At 38.2% G+C, this 6,673-nt stretch overlaps 1 non-coding gene across 1 annotated transcript; it reads left to right on the top strand.

Moving 5' to 3' along the window:
• The first annotated feature begins 470 nt into the window (after positions 1 to 470).
• TRNAR-CCG (transfer RNA arginine (anticodon CCG)) lies at positions 471 to 543 on the top strand. The gene has a single exon. It is a non-coding gene; the product is annotated as a tRNA-Arg (tRNA).
• Positions 544 to 6,673: the final 6,130 nt, after the last annotated feature.

The following is a 6,673-nucleotide window of genomic DNA, read 5'->3' as shown; positions in this document are numbered from 1 at the left end:
TATAAGTGGCTTTATTCTATTGTTTTAATAAAAGAAAAACATGTTTAATCATAAATACATAAAAACATTAAAAGAGAAAATGAAACGAATTTATAATCCCACCACCCCAAACTAACCACTGTTAACATTTTGATCAATACCCTTCCAGAATTTTCTGTGCATAATATATAGAAATAAAATCATATTTGATTCTACTTAATGTTATCCTTTAAAAATCTGTATGTGATAAATGTATTTTCATGTGAATAAATACAGATAGTCTCATCATTTTTAATGTATGAATATAAATTCATATTTAAACAATTTCTATTTTTCTACCAAAAATAATGCTATTGAATAATTACTGAAAATAATGCTATCATATATAATTGCTTTTGTATTAGAAATGCAGGACATTTCCTGACCCAGTTATATCTCCTTAGAAATTTCTGAATGGGTAGCGGAATAGAAGACAGCAAACTGCCAGAACTTCCTTGGTGGTCCAGTGGTCAAGACTCTGAGCTCCGAATGCAGTGGGCCTGGGTTCAATCCCTGGTCAGGGAAGTCGATCTTGCATGCTGCAACTAAGCGCCCACATGCTACAAGGAGATCCTGTGTGCCACAACTAAGACTCAGGGCAGACAACAGCAATGAGACCGTGCACTGCCTCTCTCTCTGCACAACTGAGGGGTTAATCTAGGGTTCCATAACTTGTGACTTAATTCAAAGTGATGAGATGAGTAGTAGCAATTAGATTTCTTCTTAAAAATTTTATAATTGTGAAATTGTGAACCGACAAACTGCTGTAGTCACTGATAGCATTTTTTTTTTAGGGTGCAGTAGTTGTGATACACGGGCTTCGTTGTCCAATGACAACTAAGGAACCTGAGGGATCTTTCCCAACCAGGAATCAAACCTGTGTCCCCTGCTATGCAAGCAAATTCTTTTTTAAAAACTATTTTATTTTTTATTGAAGTATAGTTGATTTACAATGTTTCAGATATATAGCAAAGTGATTCTATGTATATATTCTTTTTCAGATTTTACCATTATAGGTTATCACAAGATTGGATATAGCTCCCTGTACTATACAGTAGGTCTTTCTTGTTTATGTATTTGATATATAGTAGCGTGTATCTGTTAATCCTCAATTTATCCCCTCCCCATTTCACTCTTTGGTAACCATAAGATTTTTAAAATTATTTTTAATTTATTTACTTTAATTGGAGGCTAGTTACTTTAAAATATTGTGGCAGTTTTTGCCATACATTGACATGAATCAGCCACGGGTGCATGTGTACCCCCGTTCTGAACCCCTCTTCTACCTCCCTCTGCATCCCATCCCTCTGGGTTGTCCCAGTGCACTGACTTTGAGTGCCCTCTTTCATGGATTGAACTTGGACTGGTCATCTGTTTCACATATGGTAACATACATGTTTCAATGCTATTCTCTCAAATCATCCCACACTCACCTTCTCCCACCGAGTCCAAAAGTCTGTTCTTTACATCTGTGTCTCTTTTGCTGTAGGGTGGTCATTACCATCTTTCTAAATTCCATATATATGCATTAATATACTGTATTGTTGTTTTTCTTTCTGACTTACTTCAATCTGTATTAGAGGCTCCAGTTTCATCCACCTCATTAGAACTTTTTTTTTAATAGCTGAGTAATATTCCATTGTGTAAATGTACCATAACTGTCTTATCCATTCATATGCTGATGGACATCTAGGTTGCTTCCATGTCCTAGCTATTGTAAACAGTGCTGCAATGAATATTGGGGTACATATGTTTCTTTCACTTCTGATTTCTTTGGTGTGCATTCTCAGCAGTGGGATTTCTGGGTCAAATGGCAGTTCTATTTCCAGTTTTTAAAGGATTCTCCACATTGTTCTCCATAGTGGCTGTACTAGTTTGTATTCCCACCAACAGTGTAAGAGGGTTCCTTTTTCTCCACACCTCTCTAGAATTTATTGTTTGTAGACTTTTTGATGGCAGCCATTCTGACCGACGTAAGATGGTACCTCATTGTGATTTTGATTTGCATTACTCTGATAATAAGTGACGCTGAGAATCTTTTCATGTGTTTGTTAGCCATCTGTATGTCTTCTTTGGAGAAATGTCTGTTTAGTTCTTTGGACCATTTTTGATAGGGTTGTTTATTTTTCTGGTATTGAGCTGCATGAGCTGCTTGTATATTTTTGAGATTAATTCTTTGTCAGTTGCTTCATTTGCTATTATTTTCTCCCATTCTGAAGGCTGTCTTTTCACCTTGCTAATAGTTTCCTTCATTGTGCAAAAGCTTTTAAGTTTAATTAGGTCCCATTTATTTATTTTTGCTTTTATTTCCATTACTCTGGGAGGTGGGTCATAGAGGATCTTACTGTGATTTATGTCAGAAAGTGTTCTGCCTATGTTTTCCTCTAGGAGTTTTATACTTCTTGGTCTTATATTTAGATCTTTAATCCATTTTGAGTTTATTTTTGGGTATGGTGTTAGAAAGTATTCTAGTTTCATTCTTTTACAGGTGGTTGAGCAGTTTTCCAAGCACCACTTGTTAAAGAGATTGTCTTTTCTCCAATGTATATTTTTGCATCCTTTGTCAAAGATAAGGTGTCCATAGGTGCATGGATTCATCTCTGGGGGTTCTATGTTGTTTCATTTATCTATATTTCTGTCTTTGTGCTGGTACCATATTGTCTTGATGACTGTAACTTTGTAGTTTAGCCTGAAGTCAGGCAGGTTGATTCCTCCAGTACCATTCTTCTTTCTCAAGACTGCTTTGGCTATTTGAGGTTTCCTATTACTTTGCCAACAAAGGTCCATCTAGTCAAAGCTATGGTTCTTCCAGTAGTCATGTATGGATGTGAGAGTTGGACTACAAAGAAAGCTGAGCACTGAAGAATTGATGCTTTTGAACGGTGGTGTTGGAGAAGATGAGAGTTCCTTGGACAGCAAGGAGATCCAACCAGTCAATCCTAAAGGAAATCAATCCTGAATATTCGTTGGGAGGACTGATGCTGAAGCTGAAACTCCAATACTTTGGCCACCTGATGCAAAGAACTGACTCATTTGAAAAGACCTTGATGCTGGGAAAGATTGAAGGCAGGAGGAGTAGGGGACAACTGCCGAGGTCCAGCCCCAGCTGATCCAGGGAGTTCGAAGCGGGGACTGCGTTGGCGAGGATCAGGATACAATAGCTTCAATTAGATATTAATTAGAGATATAAAGAGTAATAGAATGAGGATAGCACAGTAGGAAAATTCAGTGGAGAAAAGAGGCTGAGTAGCTTGGTTTACGCGGGAGACCAATAAAACTTCAAGACAAGAAGTTTGCACCACTTACGTAGGCCACAGGCATCCTTCCATTCTCCTGAAGGAGGGGAGACACTGAGGCCTCCCCGGTCGGATCTTAGAAGCCCAGGCATAATTAGTAAGCTTGGTGGGTTCCGCGCTCCAGATGGAGACTCAGCCAGAGTTTGAGAGAGAGAGCGACATGGGGAGACTAGTATTTCGAGAAACTGATCCCAATTCTTTATTTTCCATGGTCTACTTTTATACACTGAGATGTTATGCAAAAGTCATGTGGGGTCAGCAGTCCTGACTTTTATCAAAGTCAGGTGCTTCATACAAATGTATACAGAGGTCTTAGGGGTGTTACATCATCTTCTGGCCAGGGGGCCTGCTGACAATTTATGACCCTCTCCTTGTGACAGGGGTCAGTCAACCAGGATACTTATTTCTCCAGGGGTGATTATTCTGAAAAAAGACTCCGCCTTCCGAAGGTACCAGATAGTTACATTCCTATAGGGTGAGGGTGTAGTGGGTTTTAATTAAGGAAAGAATTTACTTAACCTAAGGTCTAACGTGATTAATATCAAAGGTTAATACTTATTTCTTCTATATATTCATTAATGTGTGTAAGGGCAGGGGATGTGGAGACTTAGCAACAAACAATGGCTCAACAAATGAAAAACCCTTCACCAATACAGTTTCTCATCAGCCCACTATACTTATACTAATGGTTTTCTAACTTTTCTAAGGAACCTGTTTTTAGAAGGTTTAAAGCATCTCACGGTTGGGAGGCTGTGAGCAATCATATGTGGCCGGACAAGCCTGTCAGGCAGGCTAGAGAACCTTCAGAGGAGTTTGTAGGTTAAAACACTCCTATCACGCCCAGGAATTATTATTAACTGGAGCTGTAAGTTAACTCTTTTTCCGAAAGAGGTGGTGGGGGACAGCCCCCCATAAAGTCAGAGGTGTAGGTGAGAGCACAAAGTAGTAAAGTAGGCAGACTCTAGTTTTGGGGGTAGATGCTTGAGAATTTCCAGGGGGACTCCTGAGGCTCGATCCTGCCTTTGCGTATGTTGAGCCTCCTTCCTCATGACCTTTGCCAGGGGTGGAGGTCCTCCCGCCGGCTTCCTCAGACAACAGAGAATGAGATGGTTGGATGGCATCACTGACTCAGTGGACATGAGTTTGAGTAGGCTCCGGGAGTTGGTGATGGATAGGGAAGCCTGGTGTGCTGCAGGCCATGGGGTCGCAAAGAGCTGGACCCAACTGAGCAACTGAACTGAACTGAGCTGTGTTTCTATACAAATTGTGAAATTATTTGTTCTAGTTCTTTGAAAAATACTGCTGGTAGCTTGATAGGGATTGCATTAAATTTACAGATCACTTTGGATAGTATACCTATTTTCACTTTTTTGATTTTCTGATCCATGAACATGGTATGTTTCTCCCTTTTTTGGTGTCATTTTGATTTCTTTCATCAGTGTTTTATATATATATATATATATATATATATATATATATATATGTCTTTTTGTTTCTTGAGGTAAATTTGTTCTTAAGTATTTTATTCCTTTTGTTGCAATGGTGAATGGGATTGTTTTCTTAATTTCTTTGTTTTCTCATTGTTAGTGTATAGGAGTGCAAGGGATTTCTGTGTGTTAATTTTATATCCTGCAACTTTACTATATTCATTGATTAGCTCTAGTACTTTTCTGGTGGAGTCTTTAGGGTTTTCTCTGTAGAGGATCATGCCATCTGCAAACAGTGAGAGTTTTACTTCTTCTTTTCCAATCTGGATTCCTTTTATTTCTTTTTTTTCTCTGATTGCTGTGGCTAAAACTTCCAACCCTATGTTGAATATTAGTGGTGAGAGTGGCCACCCTTGTCTTATTCCTGACTTTAGAGGAAGTGCTTTCAGTTTTTCTCCATTGAGGATGATGTATGCTGTGGTTTATCATAGATGGCTTTTATTATGTTGAGATATGTTCCTTCTATGCCTGCTTTCTGGAGAGTTTTAATCATAAATGAGTGTTGAATTTTGTCAAAGGCTTTCTCTGCATCTATTGAAATAATCATATGGTTTTAACCTTTCAATTTATTAATGTGGTTTATCATATTGATTGATTTGCGAATATTGAAGAATCTTTACATTCCTGGGATAAAGCCAACTTGGTCATGATCTTTTCAATGTTATTGGATTCTGTTTGCTGAAATTTTGTTGAGGATTTTTGCATCTATGTGCATCAGTGATATTGATTTGTGGTTTTCTTTTTTTGTGGCATCTTTGTCTGGTTTTGGTGTTAGGGTGATAGTGGCCTCGTAGAATGAGTTTGGGAGTTTACCTTCACTTCCTCTGCAATTTTATGGAAGAGTTTGAGTAGGGTAGGTGCTGGTTGTTCTCTAAATTTTTGGTAGAATTCACCTGTGAGGCCATCTGGTCCTGGACTTTTGTTTGTTGGAAGATTTGTGATTACAGTTTCAATTTCAATGCTTGTGATGGGTCTGTTAAGATTTTCTATTTCTTCCTGGTTCAGTTTTGGAAGGTTATACTACTCTAAAAATTCATCAGTTTCTTCCAAGTTGTCCATTTTATTGGTATATAGTTGCTGATAGTACTCTTTTATGATCCTTTATATTTCTGTGTTGTCTGTTGTGATTTCTCCATTTTCATTTCTAATTTTGTTGATTTGATTCTTCTCCTTTTTTTCCTTGATGAGTCTGGCTAATGGTTTGTCTTATTTATCTTCTCAAAAAACCAGCTCTTAGTTTCTTTGATTTTTTTCTGTATCTCCACTGTTTCTTTCTTTCTTTTTTTAAATTTTATTTTATTTAACTTTACAATATTGTATTGGTTGTGCCATATATCAAAATGAATCCGCCACAGGTATACATGTGTTCCCCGTCCTGAACCCTCCTCCCTCCTCCCGCCCCATACCATCCCTCTGGGTCGTCCCAGTGCACCAGCCCCAAGCATCCAGTATCGTGCATTGAACCTGGACTGGCGACTCGTTTCATATATGATATTATACATATTTCAATGCCATTCTCCCAAATCATCCCACCCTCTCCCTCTCCCACAGAGTCCAAAAGACTGTTATATACATCAGTGTCTCTTTTGCTGTCTCGTATACAGGATTATTGTTACCATCTTTCTAAATTCCATATATATGTGTTAGTATACTGTATTGGTGTTTTTCTTTCTGGCTTACTTCACTCGGTATAAGAGGCTCCAGTTTCATCCACCTCATTGGAACTGATTCAAATGTATTCTTTTTGATTGCTGAGTAATACTCCATTGTGTATATGTATCATAGCTTTCTTATCCATTCATCTGCTGATGGACATCTAGGTTGCTTCCATGTCCTGGCTATTATAAACAGTGCTGCGATGAACATTGGGGT

This window comes from Bos mutus, chromosome 10, assembly GCF_027580195.1.
Source record: "Bos mutus isolate GX-2022 chromosome 10, NWIPB_WYAK_1.1, whole genome shotgun sequence".
Classification (NCBI taxonomy): domain Eukaryota; kingdom Metazoa; phylum Chordata; class Mammalia; order Artiodactyla; family Bovidae; genus Bos; species Bos mutus.
Note: the sequence above shows the minus strand (reverse complement) of the source record. Positions and strands in the feature narration are given on the sequence as shown.